The sequence below is a fragment of the Lissotriton helveticus genome, chromosome 4_1, assembly GCF_964261635.1.
Source record: "Lissotriton helveticus chromosome 4_1, aLisHel1.1, whole genome shotgun sequence".
NCBI classification, from domain to species: domain Eukaryota; kingdom Metazoa; phylum Chordata; class Amphibia; order Caudata; family Salamandridae; genus Lissotriton; species Lissotriton helveticus.
The window spans coordinates 284,321,750-284,344,345 of record NC_136063.1 but is presented as its reverse complement, the minus strand read 5'-3'; positions in this window follow the sequence as shown (position 1 = coordinate 284,344,345).

Below are 22,596 nucleotides of genomic sequence, written 5' to 3'. Positions count from 1 at the left end.
GCTTGGCAGTTCGGGCTGGACTGTTCCCATGAGGCACAGGGTCAAGGCTAATTTGCATATGGCCATGTCTGAACTGGGGTGGTGTGGAGTGCAAAAAAACGTTGGATTTAGGCCCAGATCTCTGTACTGGGGTGAATGTATGACATTGTTCTGCATTCTGTACATCAACCGTTATTTTTGCATTTGTCACCCCGAGTGGGATGGGTATGCTCAGACGTGAGTCCAATGCTCTCCACACCACTGGAGTCAAGCTATCCTGGCTGAAGACGGCTGATAGCCAGAAACCGGTCCTAGGATGCTTGATTCTGGTCCAGGAAAGATATGGCTTGGCAGTTCGGGCTGGAGTGTTCCCATGAGGCACAGGGTCAAGGCTGATTTGCATATGGCCATGTCTGAACTGGGGTGGTGTGGAGTGCAAAAAACGATGGATTTAGGCCCAGATCTCTGTACTGGGGTGAATTTATGACATTGTTCTGCATTCTGTCCATCAACCGTTATTTTTGCATTTGTCACCCCGAGTGGGATGGGTATGCTCAGACGTGAGTCCAATGCTCTCCACACCACTGGAGTCAAGCTATCCTGGCTGAAGACGGCTGATAGCCAGAAACCGGTCCTAGGATGCTTGATTCCGGTCCAGGAAAGACATGGCTTGGCAGTTCGGGCTGGACTGTTCCCATGAGGCACAGGGTCAAGGATGATTTGCATATGGCCATGTCTGAACTGGGGTGGTGTGGAGTGCAAAAAAACGATGGATTTAGGCCCAGATCTCTGTACTGGGGTGAATGTATGACATTGTTCTGAAATCTGTCCATCAACTGTTATTTTTGCATTTGTCACCACGAGTGGGATGGGTATGCTCAGACGTGAGTCCCATACTCTCCACACCACTGGAGTCAAGCTATCCTGGCTGAAGACGGCTGATAGCCAGAAACCGGTCCTAGGATGTTGATTCCAGTCCAGGAAAGACATGGCTTGGCAGTTCGGGCTGGGCTGTTCCCATGAGGCACAGGGTCAAGGCTGATTTGCATATGGCCATGTCTGTACTGGGGTGGTGTGGAGTGCAAAAAAACGATGGATTTAGTCCCAGATCTCTGTACTGGGGTGAATGTATGACATTGTTCTGCATTCTGTCCATCAACTGTTATTTTTGCCTTTGTCACCCCGAGTGGGATGGGTATGCTCAGACGTGAGTCCCATGCTCTCCACACCACTGGAGTCAAGCTCTCCTGGCTGAAGACGGCTGATAGCCAGAAACCGGTCCTAGGATGCTTGATTGTGGTCTAGGAAAGACATGGCTTGGCAGTTCGGGCTGGACTGTTCCCATGAGGCACAGGGTCAAGGCTGATTTGCATATGGCCATGTCTGAACTTGGGTTGTGTGTTGTGCAAAAAAAACGATGGATTTAGGCCCAGATCTCCTTACTGGGGTGAATGTATGACATTGTTCTGCATTCTGTCCATCAACTGTTATTTTTGCTCCATGTAAAGATAGTATCTAAAATTTGCAACAGGACCCAGGCACTGTCCATAATTGCTACATGGTAAGTAAAAGGTTGAAACAACATTCAATGAGGAAGCTTTTTCAATTTAGTTGCTGAAGCTGGCATGGATGAGGTGGGCCACGCAGGTGATGGGCATCTACGGATCCAAAAAGATGCCTATGTGAACAAACTTGTGCTGCTTTTATAGAAAGGAGGAGAGCCATTTAGGGATGTCAGTGAATCCTATTTAAGACTTCAGTTTGTAAATGAGAGTGGGTTGAGTGATATTGTCAAAGGTGGTTGAGTACTTCAACAAAGCAGTAGATGCAGACATCATTATATGTTATCTGGATGGCATTGTCTATGATTTGTAAGGCAGCTGTCTCATGATGCAGCATGATCTGAAGCCAAATTGGTAATCATGCAGGAGATGGGTGGCACTGATGGGATCTTGGATTTCTGCGTTGATTGATCTTGATAATTTAGGGTAAGGTGAGCTTTGATCTATTATTTGGAATTGTCATCTGTGTCTTGTGATTTCTTGAGGAGTTGGATGATCTGGTCTGCCTTGAAACCTTCAGAGAAGAGGCCTTCAGTGAGGAAGACATCAAGAGGGTGAGCGCTTCTCCAGAGTGTCTTTTGATGAAGTAAAAGAAACAGGCATTGTCTTCACAGGAGGAGACTTTTAGTACATTAAGGATGTTGGTTAGGAGGCAGTCAGTGTCTGTTATCAATGTGCTGTTATATCGTCTGTATTTTTAATGTTAAGAAAGGTTGATGGCACTGATTTTGGAGTGTGGGGGGTAGATGAAATGTTCGTGTTGAAGAACATTCTGCTTCTGCTGAATGAATGAAACCACATTTGTTAAACGCTGGACTACACTGAAAGGTGTTGTGGTGCTAGTATATGTGGAAGAACATTCAAGAGCAGTATCAATCAGGAATGTAAATGGAGCCAATTTCTCCAGGCCTTCCAGTTGAAAGATGGTTATTCAGACTATGGATTTTAGAGGATAGAGAATTCCCCAGCTTGGATATCAGATGGGAGAAAGCACTATAACCCATCTATGCCTGACACATGAAAGGGACAAAAAGAGGTCTTGTGGTTGAAGAACGAAGATGATGATCAAGAGTGTAATGAAAAATATAGATTGAAGGTAGAGGGGATCAACACTTTGAAAGGCTGTGTGAACTGTTCAGAAATATTCCAACATTGGCCATTGAAGATCAGGGAGCGAGTTAAGGCAGTGCATAACAGCAGATGCATGTGATTGAGAGGGAAGATTGAAAACAAGACAGCTGAGTGCTAAATATTGAAAATGTGACATGAAATAAAAAGGAAAACCAAGATACATAGAGCTACAATGTATAGATAGACTGAGAATGACTACTTGGATCATGGCATAACTGGTGGCTATTGGAATACATAGAAATATCTTATGCAGTAGGTTATGCAGAAGAACGTTTTATTGATTCGTACCGAGAAGGTTAAATGATGATCAAAGTAGCAATCCAAATTACAAACCAAAGTAATAGGGATTGGGCCTACTGATTGGGTCACACACCCTCTAATCAGATGTTAGGTTTACCTTGTCATCTAACCATCAGAATTGTTAATTTATCCATATTTACCTTTAGTGAATTATAATTCACCTAACAATGACTGCCTGCAGATAAAGTTGAAAACTGTCATGCACAATAGGAGCATAGTCCAAGTGCATAAATATTTAGATTTCATAAGTGAAACACGTGAAATTGTATCTATAGGAATTTATGAAATGTGCAAAAGGAGAGATCATAAAGATGGGGTTCAATGATGAACTCTAATGATCTCAATGATGAGTAAAACATTTGAAAGAAGATTATGAAGGTGTTAAGTAAATACACCATGTATGTGTGAATATATAAGAGAAAGACCATTTTAGAGTATTAGTGCACACCTGCACTTGACATAGAACCTGGAGAAATAACTAATGAGGAATACTAACTTCTCTGTACCTCCTTTCTGACTACCCTGATGGTTGGTGATGTTTAAAAGACTCAGCTGAGGATTTGACTTTGGGATGTGTTGACTAAGAGACATGCTGAACAGCATAGAGTGTGTTGATGATGTTGAGGAAGAAGTCTTTTGTTTCTTTCATGTTTGGGTTGTCTAGGTAGCATGGGTGTGTTAGATGGATAAGATGGGGAGAAGGTTCATCCATAAACTTCATGTTCTGTCTTCCTGTTCTGTATATGATGTGGATGGAGGTCCACTAGCATATGAGGAGCTCAATGGAGTTGGGTGTTGCTTTTTTGCCTAATGTGTAGGACCAGGAGGAATTGTGGATGATGGTAAGGCCTACTCTCTTCATATGTGTGGGGTCCACCCACTGGATGCTGAGTTTGTGGGAACTAGAATGCCAAGGATTTGCGAGGATGTGGGAGTGAGCCATGTTTCTGTGATGAAGATTGCCCCAAGGTTGTGAGAGGTGATCAATTCTAGTTAAGATAGTGCGTTATTGAGCTTGAATTGCATGTTTGGAGCTTAACAGAGCACAGTGTTTAGTGGGTGCGACTGAAGTAAGGTCTATGTTTTGAAAGGAAGTGGTGTTACTGCTTTTGTGGTGTAGGTTAGGTGCAAAGGTGCAAATGTGTCCGGGCGTACTAACCCGGACACATGAGGTAGTTTAACCTTGTAGATATTCGCTGTGGGTGCAGTGGTGCAGGCATTCTGTCAAAGGACTTCCTTGTCCCTTCACAAACCCAAGCCGGTAGTTTTCTTGTTTGTCCATGTCCTTATGAGTAATAATAATAATAATAATAATAATACTGGATTTTATACAGCGCGAACAGCTACCTCTCGAGGAGGTGTCCCGGCGCTAGTAGAACACAAGTAACCTGAGGCAAGAGAATAGGAGAGTTAACGTGGCTGGGTGAAAAGCCACGTCTTTAGCAGTTTCTTAAAGCAGGGTTCGGAGGGGGCCTGATGTATTGCTTGTGGCAGGGAGTTCCACAGAGCAGCGACGTTAGCTGAGAAGGTCCGACCTCCTAGTCGTGCCTTTTTTGCCCGCGGAACGATCAGTTGGACACGGTCATTGGACCGTAGTACACGGCTTTGGGCGTATCTTGGAAGGTGGTTTTTCAGGTATTGTGGGCAGAAGCCATACAGAGATCTGAACGCAAGCGTCAGAGCTTTGAATTTTATTCTGTTGGCGACTGAAAGCCAATGCAGGGTTCGGAGATGCGGAGAGACTGACTGCTTGAAAGGAATTCGCAGTAACAGTCTCGCAGCCGCATTTTGAACTACCTGGAGCTTGTGCGTCAGGTATTTTGGAAGGCCAAGGTATAAACCATTGGCATAGTCCAGCCGTGAGGTGACAGTCGCGTGAACAACCGTTTTTCTACAGCTCTCCGGTAAGAGTCTAAGAATTTTCCGGAGGTTTCTCAGCTTGCTCATGCAGCATCCGGCCACTTGTTGAATATGGGATGTAAAGGACATGTTAACATCCCATCTCACTCCAAGATTTTTTGCCGAGTGACTGGGTGAAGGGGGCGGGCCCAACTCCGTCGGCCACCAGAGTTCAGGGGCGGGGGGTGGACCCTTGCCGAAGAAAATGACTTCGGTTTTATTAGCACTTAATTTTAATTTATTGGTGTTCATCCAGTGCGCAATGTCCCGGAGACAGCCTTTAAAATCAGAGAAGGAATCCTGCGACGTCTCAGAGTACGGAAATACCAACTGGGTATCGTCGGCATATGAAATTGCCTTGATACCCCAGTTGGCAATTAGCGTGAAGAGAGGGGCCAGGTAGATGTTGAACAAAAGGGGGCTGAGGGCCGATCCCTGCGGAACTCCACAACTGAGGGGTTTAGGTGTGGAAGAAATCGTCCCCAGTGCCACCTTCTGCGTTCTAAGTGAGAGGTAGGAGTTTATCCACCCCAGTGCTCTGTCCTGAATACCTATCTCTGTCAGCCGGCTAAGTAGCCTGGCGTGGTCCACCGTATCGAAGGCGGCCGACAGATCCAGGAGTACCAGCATTGCTGAGTTTCCCGCATCCATCGACCACCTCACTGACTCGGCTACCTCTAAGAGCGCTGTTTCAGTACTAAAGCCGGGACGGAAGCCCGATTGAGTTTCATGTAGGATGTTGTTAGTTTCCACAAATTTGCTCAGTTGGCGCTGTATAATTTTTTCCAGCATTTTTCCCGGGGCCGCAAGTAGGGATATTGGGCGGAGGTTCGTAAGGTCATCAGGGTCCCCATTAGGTTTCTTCTTTAGGGGTAAGAGGGTGGCGTGCTTCCAGACATCCGGGAAGGTGCCTGGGGTGATGGACGAGTTCCAAATACCTTGAAGTGTGGGGGCTACCGAATCCGCTATGGTACTCCATAGTTTAGCTGGGCAGGGGACGTCAGGGGAGCCGGATTTGCAGCGGCTAAGTTCCTGCCTTACCTCATTCAAGGGGATAAGTATGAACTGGGTGAGTGTTTCACCTGACTCGCAGTTATTAGCTAGGTCCTGCTTCACTGTATTTATTACTGGGCCAAAAGAGTCATACACTGTTTTGATTTTGTGATCAAAAAACTCTGAAATTTGCTCACATAGCGTGGCGGTGGGTACAACTTCTCTTTCAATGCATTTTGGCTTAAAAAACGACTGTACCACTTTGAAGACTTGTTTGCTAGACTGTTCTGCCTGAAGAATCGAGTCCGCAAAGAACCGCTTTTTACTTTTTCTAATGGCTTTCCGGAATTTTTTGGAAGCTTCCTTGTACCTAGCTTTTTCTTCCAGACCGTAGTTTGCTCTCCAGAGTCTCTCTAGTTTTTTACAGGTCGATTTCTCATTCCTAAGTTCCTGCGAGAACCAGGGAGCTGAGGGGGAGTCTCTCTTTGATAGGGCCCGAGAAGCTGGAGCAATGGAGGAAACCATCTTTCCGATCCAATTATTGAGAAGTATAGCGTCCGTATTGGCATTATTTGTCAGGGAAGGGATGGTTTGCGCCAGGACCGGGCACATAGTACACTTTCACTGACACTTGCACTATCACATAGTCCTGTCACCTCATAAGTGCTCCCGCGCAGTCGGTCAGGTCGTAGCACGCCCCGCCCCGTAGAGGGACGGGAAGACCCCAATGATGAAGCATGACACTATTGGATTTTTTTAGTGTGTGAGGGGTATTTTAAAAAGCACATAGCGCTCTCATCTTTACCACCCTAAGAGAGAGGACTTTCACTATAGTCTCATCACTGAAAAACCAATTAAATATATGTTCACACATTGATAGAATCTCTTTGTTTATGTACATAGTATCAGGCGTCAAGTTTTTCCATTGCCTCTTCAGAAAGTAGCATTTACTCGCCACTGGGATATCATTCGCAATGTTCAGTGTGAATGGGACGAGTGCGTGGTCTGACCATGTCAGGGGGAGCGGTGTCTCAGACCGCACATTATTAATATTAGAAAAAATGAGGTCAATAGTGTGGCCCCCTGTGTGTGTCGGGCCCTCATTGATCAGCCTAAGACTGGCCGTATTTAGCGTGGTTCTAAGCAGCTCTGCCATCGCACAGTCGGGTTTGTCCATATGAATGTTAAAGTCGCCTACCACAATAAAAAGGGGGTGAAGGAGCGAACTCTGGACAATCGTGTCTAATAGAGTATTTAGGTAGGGGTCCGTACCAGCTGGGGGGCGATATATCACTAGTCCTGCTAGTGATAGCTGAGGGCTCACTTGGAAGCAAAAGTGGAGGCCTTCAATTCCTTGAATAGCAGTGGGGGCTGAGGATGTCAAAGCTAAGTGCTCTTTAAAAATAATGGCTACGCCACCGCCTCTTTTTGTCCCAGGGCGGTTGGCGAGGCATATTTTAAAGCCCAGAGGGACTGCAAGTGCAATGGAGGTTAAATTGTCCTCCTTGATCCACGTTTCAGTTAGATAAGGAGGAAATTACTAACCATAGTTGAGGCTGCTCCTCAATTTTAGACTCTGTTCGCATCCACTGGGCCCTTCCAAGTAAAGTTATGGGGCTTCAAAGTTGAACTCTCACTCACAAAAATATCGGTGAGAAAACATTCATAGTTCCTAGTGAGATTCTACTTCAAATTTAATTAAAATGTTTCAGAGATAAAACAAATATAGTAAAAAGTTCAATAATAATCAGAGAACAAACAGCATGTGTGTTCGGGTAAATAACTTGGATTTCTTTTCAGTTGTTGTATAGAGCAAACTCCAGTAACACACTTTAAATAATCATCAGTTACATTACACATCGTCAGAATGATTTTCTAGGCATGTGGAGTTGAAATTATTTGCCCAGTATCACACTATGTTGAGCCGCAGCCAGAATTCAACCTTGGCTCCACAGTGGTCAGTTATGGCATTGCATCTTTTCCCCTACTTAGTCAGGGTTGTGTTTCTGACAAGCCTCTCCCATTTCATATGTTTCAATTACATATATAAAATGATATAATGTACACCTCATATGGTACAAACTGCCTTGTTAAGCTCTAGTAACATGTTATTGTAATGCGCCATGATACTGTCTGAACCAAACTGCTGTCTATTTCATAGTGCATCACTGTTTACATTGTGAGCCATTGCTAGGTAATAATGCGTATCTTGGCCCATGGCACACCAGCCCATGAAATATTTGGTTCAGCTCCAAAAATGTTAAAATAAACCGGTGGAAAATCTCATTGAGAAACATTAATTACGTTTTTATTTCCTTTAATATTTTTGTATATGAATTGTCCATGCTGTTGGTTAGGGATGCCTGAATATAAGTTACGGTACAAAAGGGGGCGGTGGGGGGGGAGGGGGTAGAAAAGGGGGTGGTGATGGACGGAGCATCTGAACCAATCAAACACTCACACCCAGTCAAAAGATCTGGGTTTGATCCATCACCACCCCCTTTTGTACTGAATGTAAGGTAGAGCACAGGCTGTTGATAAGGAAATGGGTTAGGTTGTGGTATCACTGAAGTTGATCTGAGGAAGCAACCCAGCTACACCAAGTCAGACTGGGGATACAGGGCTACCTTGCACACAAATAGTGCCAGCAGATCCTGGGTAGAATTTGACAAGGTTTAGAACCCACTACCTTAAGAAGGGTGGTAAAATGACCTTTTTGTAGAACAGACTATGCAGGATGGACAATGTGGTAGGTAACACCACGTAGTCACTTCTCGTCTTGTCTTACAATTGTGTACCTATTTTGAAATAAAAATAGATAATATCTATAGTAACTTTCAGAATGATTAATTGGCGTCAACATATATAGATGTGGACAATACGTCAGGAAGCAACTTTCAGGTTATATCAGAAAGATTTGAATCAATCACGTATTCTCAAGTACTAGATCTTCTAACTGAAACAAAATCTGGGTGGATCTCTGCACTTCTCATATCACAGCCTTGCTATCCCATTCTCTTGCAGCAGCAATTACTGAGTTATTCAACCTATTCTTGTACTCAGCAACACTGCCGAAATATTGGAAAACAGCTTTCGTCACTCCTATTTAAAAAAAGTCTTCAGCCAATGCCATGGGCTTGTCAAGCTACCGTCCTATTACCCTATTGCCCTCGATCAGAAAGCTTTTAGAATCTCATGCCAACAGACAACTTTCCTCATACTTAGAAGCACATCATCTGCTCGACTCCTCTCAATCGGATTTTCACCCAGCTCATAGCACAGAAACCACTCTTGTAGCGGTAGTTGATTCAGTAAGCATCTCTTTGGATGCAGGCACACTCGTGATGCTGGTCCTGCTTAATCTGTCTGCAGCATTTGATGCCATGTCTCATCCCATTTTGATCCAACGCTTTTTAGAGCACACAGTACCGCACTGAATTAGCTCAGAGACTTCCTCAAGGATAGGACTCAAAAAGTCACGCTTGGTCATTTTCAATCCAAAACTTCCTTCAAGGCTCAACTTTGAGCCGCACACATTTTAATATGTGTGTATCCCCTCTTGCTCATTTGGTCAAGCCTTTCGGTTTTGAAATACTTTCATATGCTGATGACACACAACTGACCATTGCTCTTGGACCAGAGTTAGAGAACTTCAAAACCCGTTTTACTACACGTATGAGAAACATTGGCATGTGGATGTCCCTAAATTGCCTTCAGTTGAATAGGGAGAAGACTGAGATTGTACTGTTTGGAAAAGCACAGTCTCTACGGACATGGGACTCAGGGCCCACAGAACATAGCCTGGCACCCCTCTCAAAAAATACAGTAAGAAATCTAGCCTTTTTGATAGATACCAAACTATCTATGAAAGAGCAAGGCACAGCCACTTGTGGCTCATGTTTTGAGGTAATGAGCCTCCTTAAGAAAATATTTCGGTGGCTCCCGTTGTCCTCCCAAAAGATCCTAGTCCAGGCACTTATAATTAGTTGCCTGTCCTATGGAAATTTGCTACTTGTAGCATCTAATGAATCCCTTATATCTAAACTACAGGTAGTGCAAAACATGGCCGCCCAGCTGGTGATTAAACAGCCACCATGCACTCCGTCATTACCCCTCCTTGGGACCCTTCACTGACATCCTATATAAAAAAGAGCAATTTTTAAACTACCCTGGCTGACCTTTAAAGCGAGAATAGGCAGGGGCCACGATATCTGCAGGATAAACTAGTCCCCTACCATCCTCAGAAAAACCTTACATCCTGCAATCAGCTTCTTCTTCAACCAAAACGTATTCGAAGTTCAAAATACGTCGGCCTTTCTTTTCCACACCTTCCCTCACTCCATTGGAACCAGCTCCCCTTCAACATTAGGGATTGCACCGAGTTTCCAAGCTTCAAAAGACATCTGAAGACCTGGCTCTTCCAACGGCATAGAGTTTGTTGCCCTGCTTTCTAAGCGCTGAGATGTCCTTTCGAGGAGGAGTTGTGCGCCATACTAAATTAGATGTTACAGGTACAAAGTAGTCCTTGTCAAGGGAAATTCACACAGAAAAAAATTAATATAGGCCTGAAATCAGTGCTATTTTAAAGCTGACCAGCCAGAGAATTTAATAATGTATCAAATCATAGAAGACACTAGAATAAAGTGGGACACAATCCTGCATTCAACACAACACATATAACAAAGACAAAAAATGAACCGAAATTCACAAGTTTACAGAAGAGGCTGAGGCAGGACAAGAAATGCCTGTAACTTGTATAAAGAAATGCAACAAGCACACAATATGTAGAGACACATTGTGTCCCACTTTATTCTAGTGTTTTCTATGATTTGATACATTGTTAAATTCTCTGTCCGTCTGGAAAGCCTTAATATAGCACTGATTTCAGGCCTATATTCATTTTTTTCTGTGTGAATTTCCCTTGTCAGGGACTACTTTGTAATTGTAACGTACTACTACCCAAGGACCCTGATCATTACATTTGGGTTCCCTTGTTCTTTAAACACATACTAAATTACATAGCATAACATATCATACCTAGCCAAATTAAATCATTCATCTCCCAACTAAAGAATTCTCTGCCCTGACACAATAAGAAAGGTGGTACTGATGGTCGAAATAAAAATATATGAGCATATTAACTTCCCTCACAGACACAGTCTCTAACAGCATAGATGAAGAAGGGGAGATTCACTATTCAATATTCCTGATATTGCTACTGCAACGTCTCTATTTACATACAGAATTAGCCCCCCCCCCCCCGAACCCACATTTATGTACTTAGGAACCCCACCCGAGTCCCCTCCATGTATGTACTTAATAGCTTTATAAGGAGAGATGCTAGAGTAATCCTGAAACTGGTATAGTTGAGTGAAGGGAGTCCTACCAGGCTTCAGCTATGAGTGCCCAGTGGGATATTTCACCTTAGACTTTACCGAGATTAAATGAAAGATCAGGGGAGGTGGTTTGAGGGAGCTGTTGGGCATAAACCTGCCAAAGCTGTGCACCTGTTATGTGCACAAGGACATCTTGCAGTTTAAATACCCCACCAACCTATTCTGTGTGTGTATGAAGGGAGATTGTGTTTTTTGTGGATGTGCTGTATCAGTCCTGTATGTAAGTGAAGCTTTCAGTGGTTACCTATTCAATCTTTGAAGGAAGTTTGGACTGATGATGCCTGTCATCTGATCTGAGCCCCCCCATGCAAGAACTTAGTCAATAAACCAATATGAATTAGAAGTGCAACTAAGACGTGTAGGAAAATTACTCTTTTTACAAGATCATCGCTATTGTTTTTGGACTGATGCTGCTGTTCTTTTTGTCTCTGTGCACTGCAACTCTGCTATCCAGCCTCCAGTGCATGTGCTCTGATCCCTAAAATGTGCTGAAATTGTCCATAGTCCTAATTGGTAATTTGAAACTACCTACAAATTCCTTTTATATATTAAAAAGTGTTCCATGGGCGAGTATGTTTCGTCACAAGTGGACTGCAGAACCCATTGTGCCACCCACAACAGTGACAGTGCACACATGACCACAGCCTCCCTTTCTAGTCTGTCTGTGCAGTTTTAAAACTACAAATTCGACCTGCTAAAATAATCCCAGGCTTAAACCTTCTTTTTAAATGATAATACGTCACCCCTAAGGAGGCCTAACTGCCCATAAGGCAGTGTATATTGTATTCAGTGGCATGACATGTAAATGTTTACTGTTAAACATGTCCTTACAGTGAAAAGATCCCACAAGCTATTTTCACAGCAGAACGGTTAGCTATTCTGTAGGAAATTACAGGGTGCAATATTAAGTTTAATACTGTTATCTTCAGCTGGGTAACAGCTACAAAATGTATTTTTGGACTTTTTAAAATATTTAATACAAGCTCAATTCACTGATAAAGTCAGAATTAATATTGGAAATATTTTTGCCTAATGTGTGTGCACCTAGTCAGGCAGGCACCAATCTCAGAGGAAGATGAACTGCCCAAATACTGGTTTAAAGTGACAACAAGAGAGGAGTTGTGAATTTCCCTGGCCACATTCCTGGACTGAGCGTGGGAGCTGTGCAAAGGGGAAGAAATTGTGTCTTATCTTGATTTCCCTAGAGAAGAGCACTGCGAGACTGTTTCCAGTATCGTACATAAGAACTGTGGCAATAATGGGTAACCCTGGGAACTTTTTCTGTATTGGTTAAACAGGGTGCAGGAGTCAACACTACTCATAGTCAAGCCTTGCCTGGCTGGAGGAATCTGAGCCCCAATAAAGAGACTAAATCCGAAGGTAGACATCTTCACTGGGGAAAGGCACCAAAGCATCTGTCCGGCAAGTGGCCTTCCTTGAACATGAATTTTGAATTTCTAACTCTGCGCTTTCCTGCTAAAAGTCAACTGCTTCACTGGGACTTCATGCAATGGGTCTATCTGGTCTGGTGGAGCCCTTCTCGGCCCCAGCCTGTTACCTTGCCCTACTAAGGATATGTGAATTTCTTTTCAGTAACTTCGGGCCAAATTATGATCCTGGTGGACTGTCCGTTTCTCCACTAGGATGATGGAGTAAATTACTCCGTTACCTGACAGAGATGCCACCAGCCTAATTTATAAGTGATCAAGAATCTGGCAGTCATCTATAAAGCACTGTCAGGAACCACAGTCATGGCAGTTCCATGTCATTGCTTTTTGCATTTTGGTGCAGGGCTTTGTCAACATTACTGAGCCCTGCACCTAATTGTATTTTATTTATTTTCAAAAAAGAAAATCCTGAAACCAGATTTTCTCTTTGAAAATAAAAAATATAATGCTCCAATTTACCATGGGAGTCATTTCCAATGGTGAGGGGAGCATTTACCAGTTTTCACTGCCTCTTAATGACTCGGTTTTCCTGGAGCTGATGGGCAATGAAGGCTTACCTCTAAATCTGCCCATTTAAATCAGGTGGGCAGAATTTGAGGTCTGCCTCAGATGGCTTTTACTACACAAGGCCGTTGGAGGGGGTTTAAATATGGTAGAGACAGAGTAGTCTCATTTAAATTGGGAGGGAGGGAACAATGTCACCGTTGTGATGGAGTTCTCTCTCTGCCACCAAATAAATTGGGCCCCTAGTCAGAAGATAGAACTTCCAACAAGGATAAACATGGTTTCTGTATCCAATCTATACTCCATAGCGTTTGGTCTTAAATTGCGCAGAGTTCTCAGTCAAGCACAACTAAATGACCATGGTTGCTGCTTAACGCCATTTGATGCTATTGTTAACTAAACCTTTAAAATTCATCTCTCTAGATACCCTTACTGGTTTTTCTGTCAGTTTGTTGTAATTTTGTTCATTACATTATTCTATATTTTTGTAAATTGGAATGGGATTTGTATTGTGCTGTGTTTTCAACTTTTCAACTGTTTCATTACTTTTGAATGATTTACACATTTTCTTAAGTTAAACCTGTCTGCTTTGTGCCATAGCTACCAGGGTTATGCTTAGGTTTAAATTACTAAAACATTCACTGAATTTAACAAGAATAGTCACATTATTACTTGTTATGAACTACCATCCCCATTCTCACACAATGCAACCCATACACAACCCACCGAACAATACTGTGCAGGAAGTGTATTCTTTTTTTAAGTTTAAAGTTTATTGAAAGAAAAATTGTAGTATACATATGAAGAAGAAGAATATATACTGTATAACAGAAATACTTCTAATCAATAATAAAAATAATTTCTTTTTAAAAGGGGGGAGGAAGGGCAATAGAGGGAGCGGGGAAAGGGGAATATCTTAATAAAGCAGGTTAAGTAGGAAAGTTATCTGAATCATAAAACTAATACATCAACAAGAAACAGTAGTGAATAACTGTAAGGCATATATTCTAAATTTGCAATAATTGAAAAGGCAAAAGGCGTAAGAACAAGGAAAACATCTGAAAATAAGAATAAAAAGACAACTGAGGACTGATGGAGGTTTTCGAACTTCATCTGGGGTAGTAACTAAAATAGCCGAAGATGAAGCAATAGTCGTTAGGTAGGAGGATAGGGGAAGCCATAAAAGATCTCTTTTAATGGATAAAGATATAGGAGTAACATTGTTAGTATCTAATCTGTGATAAAAACACACTGCATTCTACCAGGCTCTGAAGGGAACTCTATCAGCTTGTTTCCAATTTGAAGTTATTAAATGAAGGGCTATTGCAAGTTACAAATCACTTAATGAGGGAATGGAAGATGAGTGTGGCCAGGAAGGAAATAAGGAGCCTAAATGTTGGATGTTGGAAATGGAAAAAGGAATGTGGGTGTTGAAAATTTTATTAATTTAAGACCAAACTAATAGCCAAAAACGAGAAAGAGAGGGGCAATCAAAAAGCATGTGTTTCAGATCAGCTGAAGGATCTTTACAAGACCAGCATGCAGAGGAAAAGTCAGAGGAGAAAGAAGCTAATTTCATTGGGGTGAAAAGGAGGCACTTATAAAAAAAATAAAGAGTCGGAGAGGTATTAGCCGCTCTTGACGTTTTGTGGATTTTTAACCATAATTTGTCACAAAAAGGAGTGGGCCAGCATTCAGCAAGATCCAATTCCCAGGCCAATTCAGATTTCACTTTTACCCTGTCAGAGGGGAAAAACAAAGTTTTGTATAGAGAGGAAGCCGAAGTAGTAAAAGATAATAAAGGGAAAAGATTAGAACATCTGGCGGGTACATTGAGAGTAGGTGATAAGGAAAGGAGATATTGTGAAAGATGGGGAAGGAGTGAGTCATATTGAGATCTACAAGAAGAGGGTAAAGAGATTTTCAATTGAAGATCTGAGAAGGGTAAAGGGAATTTATTAAAAACCAGTTGCGAAGTCCAGAGTAAACCCCGGAGTCTCCAGGTTTTCCAATAAATAGTCCGACCTTTAATAAGTAATACATGATTGTGCCAGATAGGTTGTTGATCTAGCAAGACAGAAGAAGGGTAAGAGGATGGAAGGAGAGGAACCAATAATTTACGTGTGTGAGAGATCACAAGGGGACAGAAATAAGAGATATTATTAGTAAAAGCCAGAGCTTCTTCAAAATGAAAAGGAGCTATAAAATGTTTTTCGATTGACAGCCAAAGAGGAGGGTGAACACATTGATCCAGAGAAAGCCATCAAGAGGACTGTCTCAAAGAAAAAGCATAATGATATGATTTGAAATCGGGAAATTTAAGGCCACCAGAAGTTTTTTCAGCTTTAAGAGCACTAAGAGCTATTCGGGGAGATTTATTCTTCCAAAGGAATTTGTTTCAAATGGAATCAATTCTTTTAAAATAAAAACCGGGAATGTGTACAGGAATCATAGATAGAAGATGGAGAATACGCGTGGAGAGCATCATCTTAATAGAATCTAGACGACCCAACCAGGAGAGGAAAAGTGGATGCCATTGGTCAATAGATGTAGAAAGAGTTGTGGAGAGATTATCAAAGTTCTCTTTTAAGGTATCAGGGATGGTAGGAGAGAACCATAATCCTAAGTATTTAATTTTAGAGGTTTTCCAAGAGAAACCAGTAGAGATAAAATCCTGTTTCAAACAAAGAATATTTAAAGGGAGAACTTCACATTTATCTAAATTAAGACGATATCCAGATAATTGAGAGAAAGTGTCGACTTGAGAAAGGAAAGCTGGAAGTGAAGTAGAGGTATTCGAACAATATAGAAGGATGTCATCAGCGTAAACAGACATTTTAACGTGAGCATTATCAATTTTAAAACCAGTAATCCTATCATCCAATCTAATTTTCGTTAGAAATGGTTCTAAAGCAATTATGAATAAAAGGGGACATAAGGGACAACCTTGCCGAACTCCTTTGAAAAGAAGAAAATATTCAGAAGATTTCCCATTGACAAAAATAGAGGCATTAGGACCAGAATATTATAGTGAAATAAAGAAATAATTAATTTAGCAGGGAGTCCAATCCATTTAAGCGCTTGAAAGATAAAATCCCAACCAATCCTGTCAAATGCCTTCTCAGCATCTAACGCTATTGCAGCAATAGGGTAATCTAGGGTGGAAGCTTTACTTAAAATATTAAAGAAAACTCTGGAATTATTTGAGGATAGGCAACCTTTGACAAATCCTGATTGTTCCGGGCCAATAATGTTAGGTAAAATGGGGTCAATATGGATAGCAAGGATCTTTAGGAATTAAACAGATGACAGCGTCTTGAAAAGAACCTGAGGAAGAACCCTCTGTATTAAAAAAGTTATAAAGTAATAGGAGACGGGGGAGTAATAGAGACGCGAAATGAGTATAAAATTCAATGGTAAAAACCGTCTGGACCGGGCGCTTTACCTCTTTTCAGAACCGATACAGCATGTTGAATTTCGGATAAAGTGATATCTAATTCTAGTGGGGCAAAATCAGTATCATGGGTAGGAGGAGAATTTATTGATTGAAAGAAAGAGGAGAGATCAACAGAGAATTGCTGTTGCTCCGGCGTATAATTTTAATAATACCCCAGCAGGTGGCAACCGTTCTATTTACCTGCAATGTCATGGAGAGAGCGGGATCAATCAGCACTCCCAAGTTCCTTGCCGACTCCGTAGGCGTAGGACAGTCTCCCAGAGAGAACGGCCACCAATCAGGCGACCAGATGTTCTTGTTAGGACCAAACACCAAGATCTCAGTCTTCTCACCGTTCAGCTTTAATGAATTGTGGATCATCCAGAAGGAGACTGCTTCCATGCAGTTCCTAAAGCTGACCGGCGACAAGTTACCCAGGTGGGAAAGGGACCCCAAGATCTGAGTGTCGTCAGCATACGAGACTACCTCCATCCCAAATGATCTGACAAGCCTGGCAAGCGGGGTCACGTAGATGTTGAACAGGGTCGGACTTAATGCCGAACCCTGTGGGACCCCGCATTGCACCGGCAGGGATGGAGATAGGAAATCCCCCAGCTTGACCCTCTGCTCTCTCTGGTCCAGAAAGGAGGCCAGCAGACTCAGAGCCGTCCCTTCCACCCCTATCTCCCTCAGGCGAGATGTTAAAACCGAGGGGGACAGGGTATCGAAGGCGGCTGTCAGGTCCAAAAGGACCAGGACGATGGAATGTCCCTGGTCTACCTCCAAACGGATGTTATTCAAAACGACCGTGAGAGCTGACTCGGTACTATGGTGCCTCCTGAAACCATGTTGGGAATGATCCAAGAGGCCCGAGGAGTCCAGAAAAGCCGCTAGATGTTGATTGAGATAACTCTCCATCATCTTTGCCGGAGCTGGAAACAAAGAGATGGGGCGATAATTCTTAAACACCTCGGGATCAAGTGTAGGCTTCTTTAGGAGGGGCTTGACCACCGCCCTCTTCCATTGGGATGGAAAGATGCCCTCTCTCATAGCCCTATTCATGATATCCAACAATAAGGGCAGTAAAGAACATCTGCACTCCTTCAGGACTTTAAGGGGGCAAGGATCAAGAGGGGACCCCGACTTTATCCTATTTAAGACCAGATCAAGCTCCTGATACGATAGAGAAGGGAATTCCGACAAAGTCATTGAAGTGGTGGATAAAACCTCCTTCAAGGGCGGAGAGGAGGGGACGGGCGGAAGAGAAGTAATGGATCTTTGTGATTCAAGATCCGAATAGATGTCCGCAATCTTCGAATGAAAGAAACCTGCGATTTTATCGCAAAATTCCTGGGGAATTACTACAGGGTCCGGCATCTGTAGCGTACAGAGTGTGTCCACTATTTTAAAGAGCTCCCTAGGAGAAGAGAGAGCCATTGTCAGGTTAGCAAAGTACTCTTGCTTCACTCTGATGATCTCCCTCTTGTACTCCTTGAGGAGATTCTTATGCTTATCCCTCTCCTTCATAGCCCAGCTCTTCTGCCAAACCCTTTCTTGCTTCCTGCACCTTTGTCTCATGAGCCTAAGAGGCTCCGAGAACCAGGGTGCCGAAGGTTTTTTCCTCGCAGAATAGCAAGAGGACGGGAGCCAACACATCTACTGCTGCACTAATGGCTTTGGACAATTCCGAAGCAGCAAGATTGACATCCTCAGAGAGATCCGCTTTGAAATTTTGCATCAAAGGAGCCAGCCTTTGCAAGCCGCGGGGCAATCTGAAGCTCCAGAGGGACGGCAAAGTGGTCGGACCAGGTCAATGGGATGGGAACATCTATTGTAAGCCTGTCATCATTAGAGAATACCGCATCCAGTATATGGCCCGCCTGATGAGTGGGATGTTTGACCAATTGCACAAGATCACACGCTGATAGCGAGTCCAAAAGGGCCAAGAAGTCTTTGGAGTCAGGATTGTCTAGATGAAAATTTATATCACCCAGGACAGTCAGATTGGCAGATCCGAAATAGGGCTCTAAGATGTTAAGAAGGGCCTGACAGAAATCTATCCTGGGCCCGGGGTCTATACACCAAGATGCCAGCAAAAGGAGCGGCATCCGGAGATTTTATAAGATAGTGAAGGGCTTGAAAAGAGTCGGAGGGCCTGGAGAGTTGGATTGTATGACAGGTATGAGAGGTCTTATGAAGGATACCGAGGCCGCCTCCTCTACGCACCACTCTATCCAATCTAACTAAAGAATACCCATCTGGCACAGCCTCTACCAAGTCCGGTCCCGAGGACTCAGTGGCCCATGTTTCGGTGAGGAACACCCAAGTGGGCTTTCTTGATGTGACAAAATCCCGAAAAGAGATCTTATTCTTCACTAAAGATCTAGTATAAATCAAGAAGCCCGATTCCTTCCTGGAGGGCGGCACAGGGGAGGTAACAAAAGAAAGGGGAGGTCTAAGGGAACAAGCTGTCGATAGGTTACCACGAATATTAAAACAGTTGCAATAAAAAGCATCTCGGAGAGTATCCGGAGAACAGGAAAAGTGGCATGGAAGCCGAACAGGTCTCAGACAAGTGAGATCATGATAAGAATATAAAGGACCTGCTACGGGAGGCATATCAGATACACCCGAAGTCTGGAGTCTCCCGCCCTTTAGCCCGTCCTTAGCGCGGACGGGCGCAGACGGGCTGGACTCTGGCGTGACCGGCGTCACTACGGCGCAAACGCTGCGCGTAGAATGGCTGCTTTATATGCAGATCAGCGTGTCCTTGTGACAGCTGGTCTGCTAACCCAAATGGCACCGCCAGGCGTCCAAATCTCCCCCCAAGATGCCGGCCAAAGCGAGAGGTGACTGAAGGGACCCGCCAAAGCGCGGTGCTTAAACAATTATGATGCAGGTGAGGGGACGGCGCAGAGCATAAAAGCAGGGTAAATACAATTTAAATTAAACAAAATACAAAAACGGGGATATTTTAAAACGCTATCGCGTTAGTAACTAGTCCGCCCTGCAGCGCGCTATTCTACTGTCACGTCGGGCGTACGAGGAGAAACTAAACAGGGGAGCCCGCCTAGAATGCCCACCTTATATGCAGATCAGCGTGTCCTTGTGACAGCTGGTCTGCTAACCCAAATGGCGCCGCCAGGCGTCCAAATCTCCCCCCAAGATGGCGGCCAAAGCGAGAGGTGACTGAAGGGACCCGCCAAAGCGCGGTGCTTAAACAATTATGATGCAGGTGAGGGGACGGCGCAGAGTATAAAAGCAGGGTAAATAAAATTTAAATTAAACAAAATACAAAAACGGGGATATTTAAAAACGCTATCGCGTTAGTAACTAGTCTGCCCTGCAGCGCGCTATTCTACTGTCAGGTCGGGCGTACGAGGAGAAACTAAACAGGGGAGCCCGCCTAGAATGCCCACCTTATATGCAGATCAGCGTGTCCTTGTGACAGCTGGTCTGCTAACCCAAATGGCGCCGCCAGGCGTCCAAATCTCCCCCCAAGATGCCGGCCAAAGCGAGAGGTGACTGAAGGGACCCCCCAAAGCGCGGTGCTTAAACAATTATGATGCAGGTGAGGGGACGGCGCAGAGCATAAAAGCAGGGTAAATACAATTTAAATTAAACAAAATACAAAAACAGGGATATTTAAAAACGCTATCGCATTAGTAACTAGTCCGCCCTATAGCGCGCTATTCTACTGTCAGGTCGGGCGTACGAGGAGAAACTAAACAGGGAAGCCCGCCTAGAATGCCCACCTTATATGCAGATCAGCGTGTCCTTGTGACAGCTGGTCTGCTAACCCAAATGGCGCCGCCAGGCGTCCAAATCTCCCCCCAAGATGGCGGCCAAAGCGAGAGGTGACTGAAGGGACTCGCCAAAGCGCGGTGCTTAAACAATTATGATGCAGGTGAGGGGACGGCGCAGAGCATAAAAGCAGGGTAAATACAATTTAAATTAAACAAAATACAAAAACAGGGATATTTAAAAACGCTAACGCGTTAGTAACTAGTCCGCCCTGCAGCGCGCTATTCTACTGTCAGGTCGGGCGTACGAGGAGAAACTAAACAGGGGAAAAGAGAGAAAAGTACTATGAAATATAGAGAAATGGATAAAGAAAGATTAAAAAGTGAGAGGGATAGGAAGGGACAGAGTTAAAAAACAGAAAGACAAAAAACAAGAATACGATAAAAATCGAACAATAAAAAACGAAAAAAGATGTCAAAAAGACATACCACAGAACAACAATGAAACTGGGGATGGTGGAACCACATAAGGAAGGTAGCACACTTGACCGAAGACGCCATGAGAACACGGCAGAATGGGAAGAACACATAAATCATTCAAGGGACCACAAAACCGGCACCTAAAATAAAGAAATCAAAAATAGAAAATAGAAAAATAGAAAGTAATTAATAACCAAAGACACAACTAAAACACAACTCGAAATACATTATACAGCAGGGAGCGTAAGAACAGAGACAAACTCTGGCAAAGCAGTACAACATGAAGCAGTGAACAGAGCAGTTGCTTCAATAATTATGCACGAGGAATGTCCATGGATTAATTTCTGCAAGAGTCTAGAAATTGTTGAAGAAGCGCTGGATCCTCATAATTCGTCGTCCTGCTGTTGTAAGTCACTTCAAAGAGGCAAGGATGAAATAAGCCATAACGAGCATTCAAGGAACGTAGAGGAGGCCTCATCTCCAGAAACTTCTTGCAATGATCTGCAGGGATCTTGGCATAATTTTGAGCAAAGAAAAGATTTGAGCCATTCCAGGTAATCTTTCCCTTGTGCTTGGCAGCATGAAGGACTTTAAGTAGATCCGTGTACTCTAAAAAATACAGAATAACACCTCTAGGCTTTACCGAAGAAGATGATGAAGCAGATGGACGAGAAATGGAACCCAAGCGATGAACTCGTTGAATGTTTAACGGAGGAGAAGTAGGAAGACCAAGCAGGGTTGGCAGGAATGATTGGAAAAAGGGGATGGGATTTGATCCCTCAAGGCCTTCTGCAAGACCATAAATACATAGGTTATTACGCCTGTTTCGGTTTTCTAAATTTTCAACTTGCTGTTTAAGACTTGCAATCTCCTTATGCATGAAGGGAACTTGGTCAATAACTGGTTGAGCTGAAGCAAAACTATCTTCAAGAGTTTTCACCCTCCGTTCAGTATAAGACCATTTATCCTCCAGGCTCTGAAGACGAGAATTTGTTTCCGTCATATAAGGTTTAAGTGAGCGGATTTCCTCTAATAGAAGTTCCAGAGAAATGGAGGAAGACAAGTTGGTTGGAGAAGGAGGATTCGCTTTGACTCTTTTTCCTGCAGTGGAAGCACAAGGGTAAGGAGTTTTAGCAGAAGGCTTCGAGTTTGGGCGGGAAGTGTGAGGAGAGTTGCATTTGGCAGCAGGAGTATCATTAGAGGTATCATCCATAGAGTCCTGCAGTACGCTGAATGGGTTAATATCTTCTAAAGGTAGGTTGAGTACGGTTCTTTGCTGAGAAGAGTTACAATTGGTACGTGACATCGCCATTGAGAACAGTATTATAAAAGTCACTGCAGAGAGGGGGTTAAAGTTCAAACAATGTACTGCAAAAGGATGAAGAGTTCTAAAGATGAAGGAATCCGCAACGCTTGATAGTCAAAAGTCAGCACTCCTCCAAAATTGAAATATTCACTGAGAGAAAACAATGCATCCCACACTGTAGTGAAGAACAAAGGAGGTGATCTGATAAGTAATGACACCAAAATACTCAAAAAAGATGAGCATCCAATGAGCTCTCTGCCAAAGAGCGAAGTGTGAAAAATAGCATAATACAGAAATGCAGCAGAAGCACTACGTGGCACAAATAGCAAATTGAGGTAATTGTGCTGAGCACACACTTGGTAAGTGAGGAAAAATGTTAAAGGCAAAACATTGCACAGAGAAATGCGCTTTGCAGATTG